This window comes from Chinchilla lanigera, unplaced genomic scaffold (genome assembly GCF_000276665.1).
Source record: "Chinchilla lanigera isolate Chin_1 unplaced genomic scaffold, ChiLan1.0 scaffold00005, whole genome shotgun sequence".
In the NCBI taxonomy this organism is placed as follows: Eukaryota; Metazoa; Chordata; class Mammalia; order Rodentia; family Chinchillidae; genus Chinchilla; species Chinchilla lanigera.
In genome coordinates, this window is record NW_004955406.1 from 8,833,036 (window position 1) to 8,848,594 (window position 15,559).

Genomic DNA, 15,559 nt, shown 5'->3' on the forward strand with positions numbered 1-15,559 from the left:
AGAAGGGCATGTGGGAGAAAGGATCCTCGTTCATCCAGAGTGGCGGCCTCCACAGCCACCCCCTACTGTGACGACTCCACAGCAAGGAGAAGTGGAGACTGGAAGCAGAAGCTCCTCTCTGTCCTCAAAACTTCGGTTTGCAATCACATGGAGTCAACTGTGTAGGGTCTTCATCATTCTCTACATCACACAGCCCCAAGATCAAGAGATCTTCTAGGTAGCTGAGAGGGGGCACTCATCTAATCAGTCACTTTCCTGTCACTAGGACACAATACTCCATGGCCACAATTTAAGGGAGGAGAGGCTTATCTGGTTCTCGGTTTCAGGGTATTCAGTCCTGGTCAGCTGGCTCCAAGACAGACACACCATGGTTGAAGGGCAAAGCTTCTTAGTTCATGGTAGCAGGAAGTATAGGAAGGGAGCCACACCAGGAGATCATATATAGTACCCAAGGTCACATTCCATGACCCAACCAGAAATACCTACAGTGTGCTTTACTAATCCCCTGGGCATTTTTTAATCCAGTCAAGTTGATAAGGCATGTTTTGCAGTCACACCGTCTTACCTCTGAAGCCAAGCCTGCAGTGTGAGGGGGAACAAATCTAGGTAAGTAATCCTTTAGAGCGCCACACATCTTGCCACTAGTGGCCAAATTCTCCCAGGTCTTTCAACAGCCTCCTTGGACAATGCCTTATGAGTTTATCCCAGGATGATACAGTTCCCCAAGTCAGAGAAGATCATGGAAGCAGATGCCCCCTTCCTGCTAGGTACCTAGCTGAGGCCTCTAACACAACACCTCTGTGATACTGTCACAGAACCCAGACCTGAGCTACAACCCTTTCCAGGCTTCTAGGGCTTGAGTGTGCTGGTTGCATGGAGTACTGAGTATTCTTGAGTATTCTTCTCAGGGGAATTGTAGTGTAGGACATCTGTTCTGTCTCCCCCTAATCCTTTAGAAACATAAGGGCTATGGACAGGTAGGGCACTCAGGAAGCGAGTCTGCAGTACCATGCACCCCATTTTTCACCAAAAACTTCTGTCTCCACTGCAGCCTCTCTTCTCAGGCTGGAGCAGATGATTCAAGAACTGAGCAACCTTCTGCACTGCAACTAATAGCCTGCTGTCTTCAGAAGTACTTAGAGCATGCACAGTGATGGCCTGAGTGGCAGTTTTGGGTGAGAGGAGCTTGGAAAAGGAACAGTTCACGATGATTTACTTGCCCCGCCCGTATAAGTCCTGGACTAGCATCAAAATGCTATAATTTGAGTGAAAGAACTGAACTGGGAACTATGGAGAAAGGATCAGTTTCCAAAGCATTCCTCAGTGGAAAACTAGGATAAGATAATAGCATGATACCGCAAAGGAATGAGGCTGGTGTTGGAGACTGAAGAGATGCAGCTGCCACATTAAGGGAAACTGCAAAAAAAAGTGAGTAGGGAAGATGTTTAAAGTAGCTATTGAGGTTAGCAGCTATTCTGGCCCAAAGCCCAAGTGCTTGTTACTCTTCCAGTATGACTTTCTCACCTCTCCTCAGGCTCACTGATGCACCTTCCAATTCAACTGGGCCTCCTGTCTCTGCAAGGGGAACTAGACCTCTCAGAAGTGACAAGTGTGAAGCCTGCATTTCAGCCGTGGCAGCCTGGCATATCGACGATGCACACTCCTATGGCCTTTGCAATTTCCTGGGGTGATGCAAATGAACATTGTGCAGCAGGTAAACGGCGCTAAAGTGCAAAGTACAACTCTTATTTATAGATTAAACACCTGCCATCAATTTAAACAGTAGTTATCTAACTTGAAAGTTTAGCAAGATACTGAATGCCCCTCGAAGCAAGTAATTTTGAAGTAGCAGTTCATGTATACAGATGTGTTTAAAGCCTACTTCAGAATGCTGTAATTATCATCAAAGAGACAGATTCCATTAAATATCTGTTATGCGTTTAGTATCTGCATTTCCAGACAGATTTGAAATACTGAAGGTCCTAGGCTTCTTAACACTATACTTTTAACAATATTTCTTTAAAGGCCTGGGGATTAGGATTTTCAGAATTTGGAGAAAAACAACTGATCAGAACTTTGAGGAGCAGGTAATAAAAAATGCAGCTGTTCCTGTCACTTTACCCTCTCAACCACAGTTCCATTTCCAACTTCTCTCTCTGCTGGACACATGACAAACTTCATATTTGGAGAAAGTTTTCTTTCAAACACAAGCCAGTGAAGGGTGAGTATGTCTCTAACCACAAGTGAACAACTTATCACCACTGATTCTTGAATGTTAAAAATTAGCTGATGTGCTGTACAGGTGTCCCGTGGATATTATTCCATTAATATTTCTGATGGGTCCTGCAAGACTAGTGTTACTGCCCTCATTTTATTTTTTTATTTATTTTTTTTTGGTTTTTCTCCGGTACCGGGAACTGAACTCACGACCTTGCACTTGCCAGGCAGGCGCTTTTGCTGCTGAGCTAAATCCCCAGCCCCTACCCTCATTTTATAAATGTTGAAAACTGACATTCTGAGAGATTAAGTCCCTGCCTGATAAACAGAAGAATCTAAATTTGAACAAGCGTTTGCATTGACTCTGGAGCCCCTGTTCTTTCTGGTACATCCCACTAGCTCAGAAAAGGCTGCTGCTTTGCTTGGGCTGTTTCACATGGATTTTTCCATTGACAGTGATGTGGAATATCACTGTGGAAGCAGGTGATAATTATTTTCAGCAGCTTGGGATTGGGTTGACCTCCAGGACCTACGTCAGCCCATTGACAGGATTCGGCAGCAGGTCACATGGGTCAGTCACACATATGAGCACATCACTGTAGCTCGTAGACTTTTTCTCACTCAGAAAGTCCTGTCAGGATTAGAGAGCTTGAACAGTGTCTCTCATTCTGTTCATTGCTCTACTTTGCAAGGGCAGGCTGTGCTTGCAGGGCCTGTGCTACTATGCAAGCCAGCCTTCCTCACCACGAGTGGCTCAGGGTTGGAGTCTCTTCCCCCGGCCACCAGCACCTTAACTTCGCGTAAGTGGACAAAGAATAAGTGAATACAAGCACACACACATTTTCACTGTGCTTTGTGACGAGCTGTGATGACCACCACTGTCCTGTTTCCTCCTTAGTTACTCATCTAACACTGCCGATCTAACCCTGAAAGGGAAGTGAAAACATCTCCAGATGTTGCAGTCACCTAACAGAACATCTCCAGTCATTTGGCAGGAATGAGAAACTCACTCACCAGTAGAAACAGACAAGGGGCACTTGCCCAGAGGGGCAGGATGAGAGAGACACACTTCATCAGTTATCAGGGTGCAATAGTTAGCCTCTCTTGTTCTCTGATGCAATGAAAACTACTGCCAGAGAGTAAATCTAACCTAATGGGCAAGGCAGACGATTTCATTTGAGCAAGGAATGGAGAAGCAGTTAGGGTAAAGCGGGAGAGGAAGGTGCAGAAGAATGGAAAGGGTACAGGTTCTTTCATTTGAAAACGTCCCCTCAGATAAAATTTTCCAGGGTCAACACACAGCACAGGGACAAACCTCCCTCCCTCATTCCAAGTGCTGGCAGCTGGCCTCAAGATGAGAGTGAATGGAGTCAACCCTTTGAATGAGGGCAGTATCTATACAAGAATCAAACCCAGCAAGAAGGGAAGCTGTTTGCGAGCCTCCACTTAGGAGAAGTGCATGTATAATAATTATCTAAAAAGAGATAAGCAACATGGAGTTGGAAGAGCAAGCCCTGTCTAACTAATCTACTTGACCTTTACAGCAAGGCTAAAGATTAGGTGGGAAACAGCCCTGCATGTCAAAGAGTTTCCTGTGATTTCAACAAACTCAGTCAAAAGCCTCCAGATAAGACTGGGAAGCTGGGAAAGGCTCTGCAAGCCAGGCAGAACTGGGACTAACAGAGGAGAAAGGCAAAACTCCCAGTTTAGATGGCATCAGAATATTAAGCACCTAAACTACTCTTTCATTGGGTTAATTCATGGACTCTCACCTGTGCATAGATGAGTCATTGGCATGAAATAAGCTGAAATATTCACTGTAGGTGCTTTCAGGTGATGAGATGATTTGTGAAATTATTTCACTTATTTGGTATATATATTTTTAAAAATAAAAGAGCATAACTTTTATATCAGAAACAACAGAAAAATAAACTGAAGATCCAATAGTTATCCTCATATGTAGGAAGCTACAAAAAGGACCACGATTCAAAATTGGTGGACCATCTGACCATAGAATAAAATGTGCTTGAAATATAGTTCTGAGGAAATATAGTTCTGCATTTTTGGTACTCCTGCTTTGAATGAAAATAATTTAATAATGTCAGTTTACAGCTGCAGCTAATTGTGCAAACCAACGTCTTCACAGAAATATTACAAAATTCAGGTGGAAAACTATGTGAGGCAGCAGCAAGTGTAAGGACAGATAGAGACTTTAACAGCATATTCCTTCATTCTTGATCTTCACATTTAATTGGGGGCAAAAAGAGAAAATTAGCTTAACAATACAGACTCATCTAAGTCTTACCCTAGCACTGCACACACCCATTCTTGGGACCTGTGAGCTGGTGCTGTTGCAGGGTTTTATTTAGAGGACATTTTAGTCTTCTGTGCTGTGTCCCTAGCATTGCTGAGGGCCTGCTCTTTTGAAAGGGTCTGAGGTCACACAGCTTGTGCCAAATTTGCTGTGAGCTCCAATGAGCAAAGGACCTTCCTCTAATGCAAGTCTGGAATTTGTAGTAGATATGTTTTCCTTAGTGTCTGGCTCCTTGGGAATGACTTTATTCTCTGGGTTCCATCACACACTGTTCTCTGAAGGCTCTAAGACGTTTTCCTCACAAGGAAACCTGCCACTGTTAGTGCTAGAGGTAAGTAAATGGTAAACTAAGCTCACGTATCTCCACAGGTTCCACAAAGCCAGAGCAAAACAACAGTCTTGATTCCTATTTGAAGTCTCAGGTATAAGCTCCAAAGAAAACAAGGTTAAGGGGCAAGCCAGGTAACTACGAAATATTGGGCTCTTTAGGCACAAGAAACAGAAGATGCCTTTATATACAAAATTCCCATGGCACTTCAAGGTCTCCCCGCAAGACAAACAGGGAATACTGTGCATGGAGCTAAGAACCCTCCCAACTTGTCAGGGGCTGAAGCTCTGGTTTGTAATATGCTGCAGTCATCTATCTAGTTACAGAACCAAAATCAGACAACTAAAATCCAGGAGCCTAGAGATGCTTCTTAGTTATAACTGCAAGACACCAAATATCGCAGCCATGAAACAAAACAAAACAGGAATATACACAGGAAGTGATGGTAACAAGTGGGATGCCGCGGTGGCAGAGCCAGACAGAGTTCTTGGTAGATTCAGAATGCAGGACTCCCACCTCCCACCTAGGGGCACACACAGACATTACCCTTCACACTCTCTTTCTCCCTCATGGAACCCATGTTCAGTCACTCTAGAATCTGAAAGTGTAGCTTATGGGATGCCTACGGCAGGATAGTTGGGGAATAAATTATACATGGGTCCTAGATCAAGCAAGGGGGTTTCACAGGGGTGAGGCCAAAAATCTGCATGCTTAGGCCCCAAGTGATCCTGATTCTTGCTAAGATTTGGGCACTACAGGCCAAAGAATTACTCAGGCCCCAGTTACCAGCAGTAGCCTGATGAGTGGTGACAAAAGCAACTCTGTCCCCACAGGACCTCTCTGAGTGGGTCCTGTTGAAGCATGAGAACACCCTTCTTAGATGATGACAGAGACAAAAGGTAATTTCGTTAGTGCTTTCTAGCCTACAAAGTTCTCTTTGCATCAGCCTTATGAGATAGTAACTAGACTTCTCACTTCCATAAATTCTGAAATTTTGTGCCTTAAAAATGTTGCACAGCTGACTCATAAGCAGCACAGTTTAGGCTTTGGACTAGGGTCCAAATCCTCTGATTCTTGCAATTTATCAGAGCTCCTATGACAAGGTAACACTCAGCTGAGCCACTGCAAAAGCCAGACAGAACTCACTCCAAGACAACACCTACTATGAGAGGTCCTTTTCACGTGTATAGGAAAAGCTACATCCAGTGTGCCGCTGGCTGGTGCCTCGCTCAGAAGCTCAGCTGTTTCACTGCTGCCACTGCATTTTTGTGGCATACTTCGTATCACGGGTCTCACTTCCTCAGCTGATGACGAGGACTGTGGCAATCCTGCTGACCCCACATGGCCAGTCCAGCATGGCTCTTTCACTTGGTCACTCTGGGCTTGCTCTCCAGAGCTCCTCGTAACTTTTCAATCAGAAGACATTTCTACACATGTCACATGAAATCTGTTTTAAAATAATCTTCCTGTAAAACATAGCCTTCAAATTGCTACCAAAATAGGGCTGAGTCCAAAGGAGTCCTTAATAAACAGAGTATGATAAGACATATTCCCTGTCCCTGTTCCCATCAGTCCAGGGTAGGTGAGGCAAAGCACTCAGATACTGCTAGCAAAGGGCTCTTCAATCTGTACCTCCTCATTTGTTGCATTTTCTGTCTGCCATCCACAGGCAAGAAATCCTGATGAGAGAAAGAGTGCAGTTCTTTGATGTGAAATATAGACTGATAGAGGCTACTGGCTTCAGAGAAATAGGGCTGGACAAAAAGGTACAAAAGGGACACAGTCAATCAGAGGAATGGGGTTTAGAGGGTCTGATTCACATCCTCTTTCTCTTTGCTATGGATTGAGTGTGTCTTCAAAAAGTTCATTGTTGGAATCTCAATTTCTAGTGTGGCAGTGGAGGGAGGCAGCACCTAGGGACAGGAGTTTGGGTTGTAGAGGAGGAGCCCTCCTGAATGGACTTATACTTTCCTCATGGAATTGATGATTTCCACAATGAGTTGGTTACAATGTGAGGCCACCACTAATGTTTTATCTCTGCAGTATGTGCCTGCTTGCCCTTCCACTGTCCACCACAAACTACCTGAAGCAGCCCAAGGTCCTTGCTGGTGCCATGTACTAAACATGAACTAAAAGAAACTTCTTTCCTTTATAAGTTACCCAGTCTCGGGCATTTTGTTATACCCAGTCTCAGGCATTTTGTTATAATAATAGAAAACAGACTAAGGTACTCTTCCGTTTTTCAGGTCAATTTCAAAATCCATGTTTTTCTCTCTCTCCTTCTTTGCCACAGCCCTAAGCTTTCTTGTACTCTTTCTGTGTCTTATCCATGTGTGCATGTGCATGCACACACACACGTGCACGCACGCACACACACACACACACACACACACACACACAATTTTCCTGAAGGCTTTAGATACTGACCCTGGAAGAGGACATGTTTGAAAGGTAGTGGAAATAAGGAAAAAGAAGAGTATGTAGCTTTTAAAACCCAAATCTAAAGTTGATGCTGCTCATTATTGCATTTCCTGGGCCAACTGCTTTGTCTAGGCAAAGCTCCCACTTATGTGAACAGTCTCAGTAGGATTTATCAAATATAGCCATATGGACAATTTTCATAGACGTTCATTCAAGAAGCTCTCACTAATCCAACTTCTACCTTGTTGACTCTCATCTGCTTTTCTCTCAAGTTATTTACTTTAATTGTTGGGTAACCTTTCAGGGAAGCCCATAAAACAGGGGTTTCTATTTCCTTATTTCACAGAAGAAAGGCTAGGCAAAATGGGAAAATGCCAAGAGAGAAAAGAAAAGTGGCAGAAATTCTCTGGCTCTGCACCAAATTTGCTCAAGGATAAACCGCACTGTACCAAATACTCTGGCAAGGCACCAGGTACTGTGGGGTGGAAAGGTTCCCAGATTCAGCTTCCCACAGCTGACTGTGCAAAGGACTGTGGTATGCTGCCAGAAAGTCACAATGTGCAGGGCATGACATGGCTAAAACAACACCAAAACATGTTCTTTGCACTTAGGGGCCCCAAAGCCTCTGGTCACATTTTTTTGGTACACATAGCTTCTTGTCCTACAGCACTATAAAGAGTTGTAGGTTTTTCCCTTTTACTCACTGTCCGCTCATTAGTAGGCCAGAAAGCACCAGGGTCCATGCTATCTAGCAAGGCAGTAGGGGAAGATACCTTGCATGAGCTTGGCATGGAGATGTTTCCTCGAATTTACCAGGCATTTCCCACAGACAACAGCTGATCAAAATATAAGTCACCATTTAGGCAAATGGTATGAAAGAAGAGATGTTTCAAAGCCAACTGTATCTTTCATAGTGTGTATCCAAAAAAGGTTGGTTGTATAATGAGTGGATAGATGAACAGACCGAAGAGCAAACAGAAAGCAGGCATCATTTTCTAGAGCAAACCAAGCATTAACTGAGTAATCTCTGAAAAATGAAACCAAACAAGAGCTCAGCAGGGATCTAAGTGTGTCACCCTCAGGGAGAACCCCACAAAAGCCACATAAAAATCCAGATTTGCCTTCAGACAGGCATTAAAGGAAGAAACCCCACTGTTGCTCCTAGTAATCTCTACTAGCATCCGTTAGCAATCACTTGAGGAAGCTTTCTCCATTTCCTGCTTTTCTCCTAGACTCGAATCCCACAGCAGCTGCCAACAAGCTATTTTAGGAGGCTCTACACCTTGAAGGCTGCAGTTTAACTCCTCCTTCAGTAGTTCCTGCGTCTCAGATCTACAAGCAAACTCTTACCAGTAGGAAATCACTGGGATGAAATTTGTAAGTGGCTGCTTCTCACGCCTGCTTCCCTGTCCTTTTGTTAGAATTAACTGTGCGGCATTTCATCCAAACATTTGTCAGGCTCTGATAATGCCCCCTCCCCTCTGTGCCGCCCTCCACTCACTCTTCTTCGCCTCCCCAGACTCTCTTTTCCAGACCTGTTTCTACTATAAGGTCTGTTGTTGCTGCTGGTTTTTTTAATTTATTTTTTTAACTTTCTATATCTGAGTGACAACATGAGACACTTGTCTTCCTCCATGCATTTGACTTGTTTTGATAATACTGTTTTCCTTTGTGGCTGTATCAATTTACATTCCCACTACAGACTCTAAGCGTTCCTTTTTCTCCATATACTTGCCAACATTTGTTCTGTTTGTTTTTGCTTGTTTTTTAACAATAGCCATTCTATAACTGGGATGAGATAGAATCTCAATACAATATTGACTTGCATTTTCTCAATGGTGAAAAATGTTGAAATTTTTCATATATTTATTTTCTCTTTTGTGAAGTATCTATTGAGATAATTTGACCACTTATCAATTATTTTTTATTTCTTTATATAATCTGTATATTAATCCTCTGTCAGATGAATGGCTGGCAATGATTTCCTGATTCTGTGGGCTGTCTCTTCAGTCTGCTGATTATTTCGCTGCATGCTGAAGATTTTGATTTGATATAATCCCATATATCAACACTTGCTTTTGTTTTCTGGGCTACTGCGGTCCTAGGATGCTAGGGGAAATAACTGCCTATGCCAATATCTGAAGTGTTTCTCTTACATTTTTTAAAAGTAGTTTCAAGGCTTCTGGTTTTATATTAAGGCCTTTGATCCATTTTGAGTTAACTTAGTACAGCATAACAGACACTAAGAGTTAATTCTTTGAAATGATAAACAAATTGACAAACCTTTATATAAACTAACCAAAAAAAAGGAGCCAAATAAATAAAATTGCAGGTAAAAAGGAGATACTGCAACAGATATAACTGAAATGCAAAAGACTGTTATGGTATATTTTGAAAAGTTATATGCTAATAAATTGGAAAATCTAGATGAAACAGCCATATTTCTGGACACATATGATCTAACAAAAATGAACCAAGATATTTTTTCAAGAAAACTAGATTGATCAATAACAAGTAATGAGATTGCGGCAGTAATAAAAAGTCTCTCAACAAAGAAAAGCTTTGGAGTATATGGATTCACTGCTGAATTTTAACAGAATTCTAAATGTTCCTCAGACCATTTCGTAAAAAGGGAAGAAAACCTTCCAAACTTATTCTATGAAGCCACTATTACCCTGCTATCAAAACAAACAGAACAAAACCAGAAAACTACAGACATGTATCTCTGATGAATGTAGTTCCAAAAGTTCTCAATAAAATACTGGCAAGTCATATTCAGTATCACACAAAAAAGATCATACATCAGGATCAGACTGGTTTCATTCCAGGGACGTAAGGATGGTTCAACATATGTACGTGAGTAAGCACAACACACCACATGAACAGAATCATGAACAAAAATCACAGGATCACATCAACAGATGTAGGAAAAGCCCTTGATAAAATTCAACTCTATTTCATGATAAAGCCCTTAATAAATTAGGTATAAAAGATCATATCTTAACATAAGATCATATCTTAACATAAGATCATATCTTAACATAAGATCAAAGAGATAATATCTCTTAATAAAGAGATAATAAATAAATCTCATAATAAAAAGATCATATCTTAACATAATAAAGGCAATATATGACATCATACTCAATGGGTAAAAACTGAAAGAACTTCCTCTGAAATGTGGAACAACAAAGGGTATCCAGTCTCACCATTCTTATTCAAAGAACTGTAGAAATTCTAGTGAGAGCAAGAGAAAGGACAATGCAAAGAATATGAATAAAAAAGGAGAACATAAAATGATCTCTGCAGATGATATAATTCTAACACAGAAAATCCTAATGATGCTAAAAAGATAATTTTAGAACAGATAAGCAAATTCAAGAAACTAGCAGAATATAAAATCAACATATAAAAATCAGTAGCTTTTCTATACACCAATAATGACTTCACTGAGAAAGAAACCAGGAAAGCAATCCCGTTCACAACAGCCACAAAACAAAGCAAAACACAGCATATGAAAACAAACCCCAGGAATAAACCTAAGGATGTGAAAGGCCTCCACAGTGAAATCCAGAATATGCTGAAGAAAGAAACTGAAGACACTAGAAGGTGGAAGACCTCCTATGTTTATGGATTGGAAGAATTAATATTGTTAAAATGGCCATACTACCTAAATGCAATCAAAATGACATCACTCACAGAACTGGAAAACATAATCCTAAAATTCATGTAGAAGCACAAATGACCCCAATCCTGATTGGGACAGAAAAATAAGTAAAGAAGGTTTACACTTGTGAGGCATCACGATACTTGATTTCAAAACATACTATAGACCCATAATAACAAAAACAGCATGGTGTTGGCATAGAAACAAATGGAATAGAGGACCCAGAAATAAATCTATGCACTTTCAGCAGACTAATTCTCAACAACAGTGTTAGAAGCAGACATTGGAGAAAGGACAGTCTCTTCAACAAATGGTGCTGGGAAAACTCAACATTCACACACACAAAATTGAAACTTGAGCTTTATCTCTCACCCCATACAAAAATCAATTCTAAATGCTCCCTGTCTTCAGATAGAAAGAGGTTAACAAGGTAAGCTGAGGCCATATTTGGCCCTTCCTGAACATCTTTTTCTTTTGTTTATCTACTTTTCTTAGTGACTTTGGGTTTTGTTGTGAGCATGTCTTTGGTCTACCTCTTCCTGAAATTTTAATTCCCTGTGAGAGAGGAATTGAAGGTAAGAGCAAGAAATAACACTGAGAATATTCAGTATATGCTCGTTGTTCTAAACATGGCTTCATTTAATTCCTATGGTAGGCTGCAAGACAGATATTAATTCTTCCAATTTTACATCTATGGATATCTGAAGCTTAAAAGAATTTAGAAACTTGTACAAAGCCACTCCTCCAGTAATGATATGCGTAGACCTACAGTTGAGGTCTCCCTATAAAAATTTTACATTATTTTCTCCAAAACTCCCCGAAAGTAGGGGACCTCCTTTGTCTTAGTCATCTTTGTATCTATGCTTCTAATTTGGTAGTTTATAGTGACTTATATATGGTGTTAACTTAAATATTTCCCAATAAAAATGAAAGCATATGCATCTTATATTTGCATTACTAGAATTTTAAGAATAGAGACCAGTAATACTGAGTATATTCACAATGTTGTACAACAGATAACTAAAACTTTTTCATCTTGTAAAACTGAAACTCCTTACAAATTGAGCAAGTCCCCATGCCCTCATTCCCAGTTTTTGGTAGCCACTTTTCTATTTTCTATTTCTGTGAGTTTGATTACTCCAGACATGGAATCAAATGATCTTTTTGTGACTGGCGGACTTAACTTAGCATCATGCCTCCAAGGCTTAGCTACTGTCATAGCATCTGCCGGGATTTCATTCCTTTTTAAGGTTGGATAATCACTTTACCAGAATTTTTAAGGGCCTGCTTCATCAAGCTGTTTCCTTAGAGTCCCCTCCTTTAACTTAGCTTCATTCACAGAAAACTTTAATGACAGAATGGCCACACTGCCACTGTCGGGCCCTCACACTGTGATAACCAATTCCCTCAGTCTTCACAGCAACCTTTAAGACTGTTACTATGATCCACTGATGGGAAAACTGAGGCCTAAAGAGATTACACAGTATGTTGAGTCACAGAGCTTTACAGTACAACAAGCTGGACTTTGACTGCTCTTCCAGGCCCACCATCAATTTTCACTGCCTTCCAGTGAGCGCTTACAGATGACTGACATAGGGAGAGGGATATTGAGGCTTAGACACATGAAACAACGCCCAGGGCTGTACTTTCAATTAGCTAAAGAGCTGGGGAAGGGCCGTGAACTCATGCCTCCTGGCCGAGAGCTCTCTGTTCTCTGCTACTTGCTCAGTTTCTTCATCCCCATACTGTGTACTAGGTAACCTGTGCATGTGACCTCTTCCTCAATCCAAATTCCAAGATTTCCTCAAGGACCTTCCAGGTTGGTCAAAGACTTCCACCAATGTTCCATGAGCTTTGCTTCTCCTTCCTTTCATGGCTCAATGCAGTAGGAAGCAGTAAGCATGACTATGTGATCCTCCACAGAAGATCCACCACACTACCCAAGAGCACCAGGCCAGCAGGATAAATGCTTTTTGACTGCACATGCCATAGAATTACATAATTTATGAGCCTATCAGGCCCTTTATGGAGCACTTGGCTTAACACATGCATTTTCCAGATGAGAAACTGGGACCCCAACATGCAAAGTGACTAGTCTGGTTTCACGGCTAGCTGATGAAAAGTCAGGCCCACGGATTGGTCCTTTGCCTCCTGCTTGGTCCTCTCCCACTGCTCATCCCCATCTAATCAGGATCCTTTATAATTTCTAGGCATCAGAGTTGTGCCCTAAGTGGGAAGACAGAAGGAAAGCAAAGTTAAATTCACATTCACTCATTTTAAGGCAATATGAAAGCACTACTTCTTTATTTCTATGGGGACAAAAGATGAAAAGGAATATTGAACAGAAAGAAATGAATAAAGAGTAGTGCAAATTCCCAGTCCTAATTCGGATATTAAATAGCTGAAAGGGAAGACAGTCTCTGTCCTTTTTCCTCAACCCCACCTGCCTCAATATTGCTAGCTTTCAAGGGCCACGCAGAAGACAATTCTCTCAAGGGTAAAGTGTGAACACCTAGAGAGGGGCATTAACTTTTATGACCTCAAAACTCTTTAATAAGTTAACTTTATTAAAAACAATTGTTGGTTTTTTAGTACCTTGAAAATGAAATTACACCTTCTAGAACATATACGCACCTCATTTGCAGGTTTGCTGTCTTGTTACAGCCACTTACTTGTCTGCACTCAGAACAAAGGAAGTCAAACATTTCTGCAGCATCTCACATCTTACAAAATACTTGCATACATTATTTAAAAATGTTTACCTTTATAATAATTGTAGGAATTAAATGATAGAGGTATTTCATCAATCAAGAAATATTTACTGGGGCTTACTGCATGTTATACTAATGTAGGCTCTAGAGATGTAAGATTAAACAAAGCAGGGAAAGTTCCTGCATTGTAGAGTTTGTATTTCAATTAGCTGCCCTTTCAAGGATGAGACAGCTTGCATAAAGTCAGGGAAAAGGTAGGGAGGGTCAGGAGAAAAGTGACCCATACCATTTATGGAGAACTTAGTATGTGCAAAGCTCCAAGGAATTTTGTATTTAACCAATGCTGTCTCTTTCAGTAAGGTTATCATGCTAGTAAGTTGGAATATCAGGGCTATTTCCAGATTTGTCTTAATCTAAAGTTTTATGTCCTTTCATGCCTGCCTATGCACGCTGAGGTGTTCTGGCATTGGGATGGCAGAATTTGGTGGCAGATAACTTGAAGAAAATACGACGCTGGTTTCTCTTTGGGGTCAGTGCTCAAAGAGACCTGGAAGGATGGAGTAAATTATTGGTGCACTTGTTAACCTGATTGCTGTGATACGTCTGACAAGAGATTTTATGCTTTCTTGATCCCTGTCTCTCAGTTGTGGAATGTAGCTGTTCAGGTAGGTGGTTGCTAAAAAAAGTAAGAGTGCCTGCCAGCAGAGGTATCTGATGTGTTCTCTTAAAAGATGAATTAAAACTGTACACATGAAGTAGGACTGGCCTCTATCTCATTTCATATACACAAATTAGATCAAAGTGGATCAATGACCTCAATGTAGAACCGAAAACATCTTCATGGCTTTGTGTTAGGCAATGGTTTCTCAGATATGGCACAAGTGACAGGAGAAGACAAAATTTGATATTATTAAAATTAAAAACTTTTGTGCTTCAAAGAAAGCAAGAAAGTGATCCACGGAATACAGAAAATATTTGTGAACCATATATGTGATGAGGGACTTCTCTTTAGAATATAGAAAGGTCTATTACAACTTAAAAGTATAAAAACAAATAACCCAATTGAAATAGGGGCCAAGGATCTGAATAGACATTTCTCTAAAGAACAAATACAAATGGACTATAAGCATATCAAAAGATGTTTGATATAATGTTCAAGCAGGGAAATGCAAATTTAAATCACAAGGACATACTATTGCATATCAACTAGGGTGGCGAGAATCAAAACGGCAGATGAGCAGCAGCAGACATATGCAGAAATTGTAACCTTCATATATTACTAATGGGAATATAAAATTATGCACTTGTTTTAAAAAGAGTCTGACAGTACCTCAATATGTTAAACATACAGTTACCACATGATTTAATAATTCCACCCCTAGATACATATCTGAGAAAATTAAAACATACTTCCATAAACAAACTTGTGCACAAATATTCTTTTCTTTATTTTTTTTTATTTTAAAAATAAAAGGAGGAAAACATTAACAGACAACCTTTCGCAAAATAGCAAAAGAACAGTACAGACAATACAGAGTTACAAACAAAGTGGTAGGAAATTAACAATGCTTTTTGTATTACATATTGATACGTTCAGAGTGGTTTGTCACGAAAACAGAGACATGCAATATTGATCAATCAAGGACTCAACAGTTTCTTTCAGCAAAGAAACAGAAGTCAGTAGAACAACTATGTTAACTATCCTGTATATACATACATACAGAATTTCTCCTTCTTTCCCTTCTCTTTCCCCACATCCCAGTTGCCCTTTACCCTTGACTGTTTTCCTATCATTTCACAACATCTATCATACCTCCGAGTTTAAATTAACTCTTACAGGTTTTACACTAGTGAGACAATGCAGTGCTTACACATGCAGGTCTGATTTATTTCACTTATGA

At 40.7% G+C, this 15,559-nt stretch overlaps 1 protein-coding gene and 1 long non-coding RNA gene across 2 annotated transcripts in view; one reads left to right on the plus strand and one right to left on the minus strand.

Annotated features, from left to right (window-relative positions):
- Smyd3 (SET and MYND domain containing 3) overlaps positions 1-15,559 on the minus strand; it is a 649,248-nt gene that overhangs the window by 64,671 nt on the left and 569,018 nt on the right. The gene's annotated exons all lie outside the window — the stretch shown is intronic.
- The window catches only part of LOC106149854, a 39,892-nt gene continuing 32,766 nt past the window's right edge, over positions 8,434-15,559 (plus strand). The window contains exon 1 of the long non-coding RNA XR_001236301.1: positions 8,434-8,657. This is a non-coding gene — a long non-coding RNA (uncharacterized LOC106149854). The remainder of the gene's footprint in view (positions 8,658-15,559) is intronic.